We start from the raw sequence: 13,041 nt of genomic DNA, 5'->3' as shown, positions 1-13,041 counted from the left end.
GATACCGTTTGGGGACAGCCAAGGAGGCATCTGCAGGCAACAAATGTAGGTGTGTGCTTGTGTGTGTGTTTCCTATGCAGATCCTAAGCCCAGTGTCACATGCAAGTAGGAGGAGTAAGAAGGGTTCCTGGCAAATCCGGGTTATGGATTGCATTTAAAAAGGCCCCGTGGGAGTGCAATGGGCCCCTGTCTTGCTGCTTAGCAATAATGGTATGGGTTTAGGTTCTGCTGTGTGTACTGGTGGTTGACTGCCCCCCAGCCCAGAGTGTGCATGGAAAATTGTCTGGCAGCCTCCCTGACAGCAAGCAGTGATAGTGCCCATGAAGGGGACCTTGTTGGGCCCGCCCCTTTCACGGTTATCGCTTCTCGGCCTTTTGGCTAAGATCAAGTGTAGTATCTGTTCTTATCAGTTTAATATCTGATACGTCCCCTATCTGGGGACCATATATTAAATGGATTTTTGAGAACGGGGGCCGATTTCGAAGCTTGCTTCCGTCGCCCTATGCATTGACCCGATATGGCAGTATCTTCGGGTACAGTGCACCACCCCCTTACAGGGTTAAAAAGAAAGATTCCTACTTTCATTGCTACCTGCTTGCTGGCTAGCCAGCTAGCCAGCCCTGTGGGCCTTGCTGCTGCTGCAGCCAAAAAACAAAAGGTGGTGCTGCTGCTGCTTCTGCTGCTTCTGCTTCTGCTTGTGTCTGGCCCCTGTTGGAGCGTCCAGGCACAGGACTTCTGCTGCTGCTGACTAAATGGCCTCCTTAATTGGATCATTTGAGTAGCCAGCACACCTGTGCAGGTAGGGCATGACATGATAGGCAGCTGCCTTGATAGCGGGTGGGTGCTGAATGTTCCTAATTGACAAAATAAGATTAATGCTTATGAAGAAATATAAAATCTCATCCCTTCCCCAATATCGCGCCACACCCCTACCCCTTAATTCCCTGGTTGAACGTGATGGACATATGTCTTTTTTCGACCGTACTAACTATGTAACTATGTAACATAACATGGGGGGGGGGGTCTCCTGGCTGTTCACACAGGTGTGTCATTGCTGTACATTGACCATGCATTGCTTCTGTGGTATTGCAAAGGCAAAGACAAATGCTTCCAGCCATCCATTGCACTAATGGATTGGTCATCAGCTGGCTGTCTATGTCCCGCATCAATATAGACCAAAGTACAGAGGGTTAGGCTATGCTATTGTGCACCTACCTGATGCATCAGAAGGTGCGAGGCCCTTGCTAAATTCTGTGCACAGACTTTGAGATCTATGCTTTAGACTGTATCTAAACCTGCTCCAACATGGACTGACATTCTGGCCTACTTTCAGCCGATGCGACTTGTCTGTCGCTGAACAGTCGCTTTTTATGTATTCAGCACCTATGTATAATGTTGTAAAAATGCTCTAGAAGCTAAAGTCGCAGAAATGTCACACATATTTGGCCTGCAACTTTCTGTGCGACAAATTCAGACAGGAAAAATCAGTATAAATCCTTAGAAAATTATCCCCCAGTGTCTCCATCTGCTGGCGGTATTGAATAAGCATTGCTGCACTGATGGGGTATGCATTAGACGAAAAAAAAGAAGAAAAAGAAGAATAATACGCCCAGAAAAGAGGCGAAAAGGAGAAAAACGTAAAAAAACGTGAAAAAAAAGTAAGAGGAAGAGAAGGGAAAAAAAGGTGGAAATGGGTTTAAAAGTGATTTCGGCGGAGAAATATATATATATATATATATATATATATATATATATATATATATATGCGCACACACACACATAGATATAAACGTATTCTCCGTTGAGATATTGCAGCCGCTGCTGTGTCCAGGCCCAGGAGCCTTAGCACTGTGCTGTGATGTCACTCAATACCACTGACATCACTAGGTGTAAACAACATCTCTCCTTTGCTGTGTATGTGACTATGGAGCTGTTTGGTGATGTCGTCTATTACGGCCTTCATAGAAGCAACAGGAGATTGTTGCATCCATCTTGAACCCTCAGAACTACAGTGCTATGATGTCACTCACTTCCACAGGCCTTGCAGAGTGTAAACAACAACAACCCAGCTTTGTTGTGTATGTAACCAAAGGGATTTGTGATGTCACCTAGAACCTTCACAGCAGCGACAGCTTTATGAGGAGCATCAGCACTGCTCTGCCTGAGCAGAACCATCACCGCCATAGGTTGTCAAATAACCCGGATTTAACCCACACAGGTAAGTCCAATGGGGTGCAGGCATGTCCTCTATGCTTACAGCTTCCCGTGGGTGTTGGTTTGATACCGTTTGGGGACAGCCAAGGAGGCATCTGCAGGCAACAAAGGTAGGTGTGTGCTTGTGTGTGTGTTTCCTATGCAGATCCTAAGCCCAGTGTCACATGCAAGTAGGAGGAGTAAGAAGGGTTCCTGGCAAATCCGGGTTATGGATTGCATTTAAAAAGGCCCCGTGGGAGTGCAATGGGCCCCTGTCTTGCTGCTTAGCAATAATGGTATGGGTTTAGGTTCTGCTGTGTGTACTGGTGGTTGACTGCCCCCAGTGTGCATGGAAAATTGTCTGGCAGCCTCCCTGACAGCAAGCAGTGATAGTGCCCATGAAGGGGACCTTGTTGGGCCCGCCCCTTTCACGGTTATCGCTTCTCGGCCTTTTGGCTAAGATCAAGTGTAGTATCTGTTCTTATCAGTTTAATATCTGATACGTCCCCTATCTGGGGACCATATATTAAATGGATTTTTGAGAACGGGGGCCGATTTCGAAGCTTGCTTCCGTCGCCCTATGCATTGACCCGATATGGCAGTATCTTCGGGTACAGTGCACCACCCCCTTACAGGGTTAAAAAGAAAGATTCCTACTTTCATTGCTACCTGCTTGCTGGCTAGCCAGCTAGCCAGCCCTGTGGGCCTTGCTGCTGCTGCAGCCAAAAAACAAAAGGTGGTGCTGCTGCTGCTTCTGCTGCTTCTGCTTCTGCTTGTGTCTGGCCCCTGTTGGAGCGTCCAGGCACAGGACTTCTGCTGCTGCTGACTAAATGGCCTCCTTAATTGGATCATTTGAGTAGCCAGCACACCTGTGCAGGTAGGGCATGACATGATAGGCAGCTGCCTTGATAGCGGGTGGGTGCTGAATGTTCCTAATTGACAAAATAAGATTAATGCTTATGAAGAAATATAAAATCTCATCCCTTCCCCAATATCGCGCCACACCCCTACCCCTTAATTCCCTGGTTGAACGTGATGGACATATGTCTTTTTTCGACCGTACTAACTATGTAACTATGTAACATAACATGGGGGGGGGGGGGTCTCCTGGCTGTTCACACAGGTGTGTCATTGCTGTACATTGACCATGCATTGCTTCTGTGGTATTGCAAAGGCAAAGACAAATGCTTCCAGCCATCCATTGCACTAATGGATTGGTCATCAGCTGGCTGTCTATGTCCCGCATCAATATAGACCAAAGTACAGAGGGTTAGGCTATGCTATTGTGCACCTACCTGATGCATCAGAAGGTGCGAGGCCCTTGCTAAATTCTGTGCACAGACTTTGAGATCTATGCTTTAGACTGTATCTAAACCTGCTCCAACATGGACTGACATTCTGGCCTACTTTCAGCCGATGCGACTTGTCTGTCGCTGAACAGTCGCTTTTTATGTATTCAGCACCTATGTATAATGTTGTAAAAATGCTCTAGAAGCTAAAGTCGCAGAAATGTCACACATATTTGGCCTGCAACTTTCTGTGCGACAAATTCAGACAGGAAAAATCAGTATAAATCCTTAGAAAATTATCCCCCAGTGTCTCCATCTGCTGGCGGTATTGAATAAGCATTGCTGCACTGATGGGGTATGCATTAGACGAAAAAAAAGAAGAAAAAGAAGAATAATACGCCCAGAAAAGAGGCGAAAAGGAGAAAAACGTAAAAAAACGTGAAAAAAAAGTAAGAGGAAGAGAAGGGAAAAAAAGGTGGAAATGGGTTTAAAAGTGATTTCGGCGGAGAAATATATATATATATATATATATATATATATATATATATATATATATGCGCACACACACACATAGATATAAACGTATTCTCCGTTGAGATATTGCAGCCGCTGCTGTGTCCAGGCCCAGGAGCCTTAGCACTGTGCTGTGATGTCACTCAATACCACTGACATCACTAGGTGTAAACAACATCTCTCCTTTGCTGTGTATGTGACTATGGAGCTGTTTGGTGATGTCGTCTATTACGGCCTTCATAGAAGCAACAGGAGATTGTTGCATCCATCTTGAACCCTCAGAACTACAGTGCTATGATGTCACTCACTTCCACAGGCCTTGCAGAGTGTAAACAACAACAACCCAGCTTTGTTGTGTATGTAACCAAAGGGATTTGTGATGTCACCTAGAACCTTCACAGCAGCGACAGCTTTATGAGGAGCATCAGCACTGCTCTGCCTGAGCAGAACCATCACCGCCATAGGTTGTCAAATAACCCGGATTTAACCCACACAGGTAAGTCCAATGGGGTGCAGGCATGTCCTCTATGCTTACAGCTTCCCGTGGGTGTTGGTTTGATACCGTTTGGGGACAGCCAAGGAGGCATCTGCAGGCAACAAAGGTAGGTGTGTGCTTGTGTGTGTGTTTCCTATGCAGATCCTAAGCCCAGTGTCACATGCAAGTAGGAGGAGTAAGAAGGGTTCCTGGCAAATCCGGGTTATGGATTGCATTTAAAAAGGCCCCGTGGGAGTGCAATGGGCCCCTGTCTTGCTGCTTAGCAATAATGGTATGGGTTTAGGTTCTGCTGTGTGTACTGGTGGTTGACTGCCCCCCAGCCCAGAGTGTGCATGGAAAATTGTCTGGCAGCCTCCCTGACAGCAAGCAGTGATAGTGCCCATGAAGGGGACCTTGTTGGGCCCGCCCCTTTCACGGTTATCGCTTCTCGGCCTTTTGGCTAAGATCAAGTGTAGTATCTGTTCTTATCAGTTTAATATCTGATACGTCCCCTATCTGGGGACCATATATTAAATGGATTTTTGAGAACGGGGGCCGATTTCGAAGCTTGCTTCCGTCGCCCTATGCATTGACCCGATATGGCAGTATCTTCGGGTACAGTGCACCACCCCCTTACAGGGTTAAAAAGAAAGATTCCTACTTTCATTGCTACCTGCTTGCTGGCTAGCCAGCTAGCCAGCCCTGTGGGCCTTGCTGCTGCTGCAGCCAAAAAACAAAAGGTGGTGCTGCTGCTGCTTCTGCTGCTTCTGCTTCTGCTTGTGTCTGGCCCCTGTTGGAGCGTCCAGGCACAGGACTTCTGCTGCTGCTGACTAAATGGCCTCCTTAATTGGATCATTTGAGTAGCCAGCACACCTGTGCAGGTAGGGCATGACATGATAGGCAGCTGCCTTGATAGCGGGTGGGTGCTGAATGTTCCTAATTGACAAAATAAGATTAATGCTTATGAAGAAATATAAAATCTCATCCCTTCCCCAATATCGCGCCACACCCCTACCCCTTAATTCCCTGGTTGAACGTGATGGACATATGTCTTTTTTCGACCGTACTAACTATGTAACTATGTAACATAACATGGGGGGGGGGGTCTCCTGGCTGTTCACACAGGTGTGTCATTGCTGTACATTGACCATGCATTGCTTCTGTGGTATTGCAAAGGCAAAGACAAATGCTTCCAGCCATCCATTGCACTAATGGATTGGTCATCAGCTGGCTGTCTATGTCCCGCATCAATATAGACCAAAGTACAGAGGGTTAGGCTATGCTATTGTGCACCTACCTGATGCATCAGAAGGTGCGAGGCCCTTGCTAAATTCTGTGCACAGACTTTGAGATCTATGCTTTAGACTGTATCTAAACCTGCTCCAACATGGACTGACATTCTGGCCTACTTTCAGCCGATGCGACTTGTCTGTCGCTGAACAGTCGCTTTTTATGTATTCAGCACCTATGTATAATGTTGTAAAAATGCTCTAGAAGCTAAAGTCGCAGAAATGTCACACATATTTGGCCTGCAACTTTCTGTGCGACAAATTCAGACAGGAAAAATCAGTATAAATCCTTAGAAAATTATCCCCCAGTGTCTCCATCTGCTGGCGGTATTGAATAAGCATTGCTGCACTGATGGGGTATGCATTAGACGAAAAAAAAGAAGAAAAAGAAGAATAATACGCCCAGAAAAGAGGCGAAAAGGAGAAAAACGTAAAAAAACGTGAAAAAAAAGTAAGAGGAAGAGAAGGGAAAAAAAGGTGGAAATGGGTTTAAAAGTGATTTCGGCGGAGATATATATATATATATATATATATATATATATATATATATATATGCGCACACACACACATAGATATAAACGTATTCTCCGTTGAGATATTGCAGCCGCTGCTGTGTCCAGGCCCAGGAGCCTTAGCACTGTGCTGTGATGTCACTCAATACCACTGACATCACTAGGTGTAAACAACATCTCTCCTTTGCTGTGTATGTGACTATGGAGCTGTTTGGTGATGTCGTCTATTACGGCCTTCATAGAAGCAACAGGAGATTGTTGCATCCATCTTGAACCCTCAGAACTACAGTGCTATGATGTCACTCACTTCCACAGGCCTTGCAGAGTGTAAACAACAACAACCCAGCTTTGTTGTGTATGTAACCAAAGGGATTTGTGATGTCACCTAGAACCTTCACAGCAGCGACAGCTTTATGAGGAGCATCAGCACTGCTCTGCCTGAGCAGAACCATCACCGCCATAGGTTGTCAAATAACCCGGATTTAACCCACACAGGTAAGTCCAATGGGGTGCAGGCATGTCCTCTATGCTTACAGCTTCCCGTGGGTGTTGGTTTGATACCGTTTGGGGACAGCCAAGGAGGCATCTGCAGGCAACAAAGGTAGGTGTGTGCTTGTGTGTGTGTTTCCTATGCAGATCCTAAGCCCAGTGTCACATGCAAGTAGGAGGAGTAAGAAGGGTTCCTGGCAAATCCGGGTTATGGATTGCATTTAAAAAGGCCCCGTGGGAGTGCAATGGGCCCCTGTCTTGCTGCTTAGCAATAATGGTATGGGTTTAGGTTCTGCTGTGTGTACTGGTGGTTGACTGCCCCCCAGCCCAGAGTGTGCATGGAAAATTGTCTGGCAGCCTCCCTGACAGCAAGCAGTGATAGTGCCCATGAAGGGGACCTTGTTGGGCCCGCCCCTTTCACGGTTATCGCTTCTCGGCCTTTTGGCTAAGATCAAGTGTAGTATCTGTTCTTATCAGTTTAATATCTGATACGTCCCCTATCTGGGGACCATATATTAAATGGATTTTTGAGAACGGGGGCCGATTTCGAAGCTTGCTTCCGTCGCCCTATGCATTGACCCGATATGGCAGTATCTTCGGGTACAGTGCACCACCCCCTTACAGGGTTAAAAAGAAAGATTCCTACTTTCATTGCTACCTGCTTGCTGGCTAGCCAGCTAGCCAGCCCTGTGGGCCTTGCTGCTGCTGCAGCCAAAAAACAAAAGGTGGTGCTGCTGCTGCTTCTGCTGCTTCTGCTTCTGCTTGTGTCTGGCCCCTGTTGGAGCGTCCAGGCACAGGACTTCTGCTGCTGCTGACTAAATGGCCTCCTTAATTGGATCATTTGAGTAGCCAGCACACCTGTGCAGGTAGGGCATGACATGATAGGCAGCTGCCTTGATAGCGGGTGGGTGCTGAATGTTCCTAATTGACAAAATAAGATTAATGCTTATGAAGAAATATAAAATCTCATCCCTTCCCCAATATCGCGCCACACCCCTACCCCTTAATTCCCTGGTTGAACGTGATGGACATATGTCTTTTTTCGACCGTACTAACTATGTAACTATGTAACATAACATGGGGGGGGGGTCTCCTGGCTGTTCACACAGGTGTGTCATTGCTGTACATTGACCATGCATTGCTTCTGTGGTATTGCAAAGGCAAAGACAAATGCTTCCAGCCATCCATTGCACTAATGGATTGGTCATCAGCTGGCTGTCTATGTCCCGCATCAATATAGACCAAAGTACAGAGGGTTAGGCTATGCTATTGTGCACCTACCTGATGCATCAGAAGGTGCGAGGCCCTTGCTAAATTCTGTGCACAGACTTTGAGATCTATGCTTTAGACTGTATCTAAACCTGCTCCAACATGGACTGACATTCTGGCCTACTTTCAGCCGATGCGACTTGTCTGTCGCTGAACAGTCGCTTTTTATGTATTCAGCACCTATGTATAATGTTGTAAAAATGCTCTAGAAGCTAAAGTCGCAGAAATGTCACACATATTTGGCCTGCAACTTTCTGTGCGACAAATTCAGACAGGAAAAATCAGTATAAATCCTTAGAAAATTATCCCCCAGTGTCTCCATCTGCTGGCGGTATTGAATAAGCATTGCTGCACTGATGGGGTATGCATTAGACGAAAAAAAAGAAGAAAAAGAAGAATAATACGCCCAGAAAAGAGGCGAAAAGGAGAAAAACGTAAAAAAACGTGAAAAAAAAGTAAGAGGAAGAGAAGGGAAAAAAAGGTGGAAATGGGTTTAAAAGTGATTTCGGCGGAGAAATATATATATATATATATATATATATATATATATATATATATATATGCGCACACACACACATAGATATAAACGTATTCTCCGTTGAGATATTGCAGCCGCTGCTGTGTCCAGGCCCAGGAGCCTTAGCACTGTGCTGTGATGTCACTCAATACCACTGACATCACTAGGTGTAAACAACATCTCTCCTTTGCTGTGTATGTGACTATGGAGCTGTTTGGTGATGTCGTCTATTACGGCCTTCATAGAAGCAACAGGAGATTGTTGCATCCATCTTGAACCCTCAGAACTACAGTGCTATGATGTCACTCACTTCCACAGGCCTTGCAGAGTGTAAACAACAACAACCCAGCTTTGTTGTGTATGTAACCAAAGGGATTTGTGATGTCACCTAGAACCTTCACAGCAGCGACAGCTTTATGAGGAGCATCAGCACTGCTCTGCCTGAGCAGAACCATCACCGCCATAGGTTGTCAAATAACCCGGATTTAACCCACACAGGTAAGTCCAATGGGGTGCAGGCATGTCCTCTATGCTTACAGCTTCCCGTGGGTGTTGGTTTGATACCGTTTGGGGACAGCCAAGGAGGCATCTGCAGGCAACAAAGGTAGGTGTGTGCTTGTGTGTGTGTTTCCTATGCAGATCCTAAGCCCAGTGTCACATGCAAGTAGGAGGAGTAAGAAGGGTTCCTGGCAAATCCGGGTTATGGATTGCATTTAAAAAGGCCCCGTGGGAGTGCAATGGGCCCCTGTCTTGCTGCTTAGCAATAATGGTATGGGTTTAGGTTCTGCTGTGTGTACTGGTGGTTGACTGCCCCCCAGCCCAGAGTGTGCATGGAAAATTGTCTGGCAGCCTCCCTGACAGCAAGCAGTGATAGTGCCCATGAAGGGGACCTTGTTGGGCCCGCCCCTTTCACGGTTATCGCTTCTCGGCCTTTTGGCTAAGATCAAGTGTAGTATCTGTTCTTATCAGTTTAATATCTGATACGTCCCCTATCTGGGGACCATATATTAAATGGATTTTTGAGAACGGGGGCCGATTTCGAAGCTTGCTTCCGTCGCCCTATGCATTGACCCGATATGGCAGTATCTTCGGGTACAGTGCACCACCCCCTTACAGGGTTAAAAAGAAAGATTCCTACTTTCATTGCTACCTGCTTGCTGGCTAGCCAGCTAGCCAGCCCTGTGGGCCTTGCTGCTGCTGCAGCCAAAAAACAAAAGGTGGTGCTGCTGCTGCTTCTGCTGCTTCTGCTTCTGCTTGTGTCTGGCCCCTGTTGGAGCGTCCAGGCACAGGACTTCTGCTGCTGCTGACTAAATGGCCTCCTTAATTGGATCATTTGAGTAGCCAGCACACCTGTGCAGGTAGGGCATGACATGATAGGCAGCTGCCTTGATAGCGGGTGGGTGCTGAATGTTCCTAATTGACAAAATAAGATTAATGCTTATGAAGAAATATAAAATCTCATCCCTTCCCCAATATCGCGCCACACCCCTACCCCTTAATTCCCTGGTTGAACGTGATGGACATATGTCTTTTTTCGACCGTACTAACTATGTAACTATGTAACATAACATGGGGGGGGGGGTCTCCTGGCTGTTCACACAGGTGTGTCATTGCTGTACATTGACCATGCATTGCTTCTGTGGTATTGCAAAGGCAAAGACAAATGCTTCCAGCCATCCATTGCACTAATGGATTGGTCATCAGCTGGCTGTCTATGTCCCGCATCAATATAGACCAAAGTACAGAGGGTTAGGCTATGCTATTGTGCACCTACCTGATGCATCAGAAGGTGCGAGGCCCTTGCTAAATTCTGTGCACAGACTTTGAGATCTATGCTTTAGACTGTATCTAAACCTGCTCCAACATGGACTGACATTCTGGCCTACTTTCAGCCGATGCGACTTGTCTGTCGCTGAACAGTCGCTTTTTATGTATTCAGCACCTATGTATAATGTTGTAAAAATGCTCTAGAAGCTAAAGTCGCAGAAATGTCACACATATTTGGCCTGCAACTTTCTGTGCGACAAATTCAGACAGGAAAAATCAGTATAAATCCTTAGAAAATTATCCCCCAGTGTCTCCATCTGCTGGCGGTATTGAATAAGCATTGCTGCACTGATGGGGTATGCATTAGACGAAAAAAAAGAAGAAAAAGAAGAATAATACGCCCAGAAAAGAGGCGAAAAGGAGAAAAACGTAAAAAAACGTGAAAAAAAAGTAAGAGGAAGAGAAGGGAAAAAAAGGTGGAAATGGGTTTAAAAGTGATTTCGGCGGAGAATATATATATATATATATATATATATATATATATATATATATGCGCACACACACACATAGATATAAACGTATTCTCCGTTGAGATATTGCAGCCGCTGCTGTGTCCAGGCCCAGGAGCCTTAGCACTGTGCTGTGATGTCACTCAATACCACTGACATCACTAGGTGTAAACAACATCTCTCCTTTGCTGTGTATGTGACTATGGAGCTGTTTGGTGATGTCGTCTATTACGGCCTTCATAGAAGCAACAGGAGATTGTTGCATCCATCTTGAACCCTCAGAACTACAGTGCTATGATGTCACTCACTTCCACAGGCCTTGCAGAGTGTAAACAACAACAACCCAGCTTTGTTGTGTATGTAACCAAAGGGATTTGTGATGTCACCTAGAACCTTCACAGCAGCGACAGCTTTATGAGGAGCATCAGCACTGCTCTGCCTGAGCAGAACCATCACCGCCATAGGTTGTCAAATAACCCGGATTTAACCCACACAGGTAAGTCCAATGGGGTGCAGGCATGTCCTCTATGCTTACAGCTTCCCGTGGGTGTTGGTTTGATACCGTTTGGGGACAGCCAAGGAGGCATCTGCAGGCAACAAAGGTAGGTGTGTGCTTGTGTGTGTGTTTCCTATGCAGATCCTAAGCCCAGTGTCACATGCAAGTAGGAGGAGTAAGAAGGGTTCCTGGCAAATCCGGGTTATGGATTGCATTTAAAAAGGCCCCGTGGGAGTGCAATGGGCCCCTGTCTTGCTGCTTAGCAATAATGGTATGGGTTTAGGTTCTGCTGTGTGTACTGGTGGTTGACTGCCCCCCAGCCCAGAGTGTGCATGGAAAATTGTCTGGCAGCCTCCCTGACAGCAAGCAGTGATAGTGCCCATGAAGGGGACCTTGTTGGGCCCGCCCCTTTCACGGTTATCGCTTCTCGGCCTTTTGGCTAAGATCAAGTGTAGTATCTGTTCTTATCAGTTTAATATCTGATACGTCCCCTATCTGGGGACCATATATTAAATGGATTTTTGAGAACGGGGGCCGATTTCGAAGCTTGCTTCCGTCGCCCTATGCATTGACCCGATATGGCAGTATCTTCGGGTACAGTGCACCACCCCCTTACAGGGTTAAAAAGAAAGATTCCTACTTTCATTGCTACCTGCTTGCTGGCTAGCCAGCTAGCCAGCCCTGTGGGCCTTGCTGCTGCTGCAGCCAAAAAACAAAAGGTGGTGCTGCTGCTGCTTCTGCTGCTTCTGCTTCTGCTTGTGTCTGGCCCCTGTTGGAGCGTCCAGGCACAGGACTTCTGCTGCTGCTGACTAAATGGCCTCCTTAATTGGATCATTTGAGTAGCCAGCACACCTGTGCAGGTAGGGCATGACATGATAGGCAGCTGCCTTGATAGCGGGTGGGTGCTGAATGTTCCTAATTGACAAAATAAGATTAATGCTTATGAAGAAATATAAAATCTCATCCCTTCCCCAATATCGCGCCACACCCCTACCCCTTAATTCCCTGGTTGAACGTGATGGACATATGTCTTTTTTCGACCGTACTAACTATGTAACTATGTAACATAACATGGGGGGGGGGGGTCTCCTGGCTGTTCACACAGGTGTGTCATTGCTGTACATTGACCATGCATTGCTTCTGTGGTATTGCAAAGGCAAAGACAAATGCTTCCAGCCATCCATTGCACTAATGGATTGGTCATCAGCTGGCTGTCTATGTCCCGCATCAATATAGACCAAAGTACAGAGGGTTAGGCTATGCTATTGTGCATCAGAAGGTGCGAGGCCCTTGCTAAATTCTGTGCACAGACTTTGAGATCTATGCTTTAGACTGTATCTAAACCTGCTCCAACATGGACTGACATTCTGGCCTACTTTCAGCCGATGCGACTTGTCTGTCGCTGAACAGTCGCTTTTTATGTATTCAGCACCTATGTATAATGTTGTAAAAATGCTCTAGAAGCTAAAGTCGCAGAAATGTCACACATATTTGGCCTGCAACTTTCTGTGCGACAAATTCAGACAGGAAAAATCAGTATAAATCCTTAGAAAATTATCCCCCAGTGTCTCCATCTGCTGGCGGTATTGAATAAGCATTGCTGCACTGATGGGGTATGCATTAGACGAAAAAAAAGAAGAAAAAGAAGAATAATACGCCCAGAAAAGAGGCGAAAAGGAGAAAAACGTAAAAAAACGTGAAAAAAAAGTAAGAGGAAGAGAAG

The 13,041-nt window shown here is 46.2% G+C and overlaps 6 non-coding genes across 6 annotated transcripts; all 6 read left to right on the top strand.

Annotated features, from left to right (window-relative positions):
- Window positions 1-358: 358 nt before the first annotated feature.
- Window positions 359-549, top strand: LOC130307443 (U2 spliceosomal RNA). Its single transcript, XR_008856620.1, has one exon. It is a non-coding gene; the product is annotated as a U2 spliceosomal RNA (small nuclear RNA).
- Window positions 550-2,629: 2,080 nt separating this feature from the next.
- Window positions 2,630-2,820, top strand: LOC130307442 (U2 spliceosomal RNA). The gene has a single exon (XR_008856619.1). It is a non-coding gene; the product is annotated as a U2 spliceosomal RNA (small nuclear RNA).
- Window positions 2,821-4,910: 2,090 nt separating this feature from the next.
- On the top strand, window positions 4,911-5,101 carry LOC130307440 (U2 spliceosomal RNA). Its single transcript, XR_008856618.1, has one exon. It is a non-coding gene; the product is annotated as a U2 spliceosomal RNA (small nuclear RNA).
- Window positions 5,102-7,185: 2,084 nt separating this feature from the next.
- LOC130307439 (U2 spliceosomal RNA) lies at window positions 7,186-7,376 on the top strand. The gene has a single exon (XR_008856617.1). It is a non-coding gene; the product is annotated as a U2 spliceosomal RNA (small nuclear RNA).
- A 2,087-nt stretch (window positions 7,377-9,463) lies between these two features.
- Window positions 9,464-9,654, top strand: LOC130307438 (U2 spliceosomal RNA). Its single transcript, XR_008856616.1, has one exon. It is a non-coding gene; the product is annotated as a U2 spliceosomal RNA (small nuclear RNA).
- Window positions 9,655-11,737: 2,083 nt separating this feature from the next.
- On the top strand, window positions 11,738-11,928 carry LOC130307437 (U2 spliceosomal RNA). Its single transcript, XR_008856615.1, has one exon. It is a non-coding gene; the product is annotated as a U2 spliceosomal RNA (small nuclear RNA).
- The last annotated feature ends 1,113 nt before the right edge of the window (window positions 11,929-13,041 follow it).

Source organism: Hyla sarda, unplaced genomic scaffold (assembly GCF_029499605.1).
Source record: "Hyla sarda isolate aHylSar1 unplaced genomic scaffold, aHylSar1.hap1 scaffold_1424, whole genome shotgun sequence".
NCBI classification, from domain to species: domain Eukaryota; kingdom Metazoa; phylum Chordata; class Amphibia; order Anura; family Hylidae; genus Hyla; species Hyla sarda.
The sequence above is the reverse complement of the archived record's forward strand: the minus strand, read 5'-3'. Positions and strand labels throughout refer to the sequence as shown.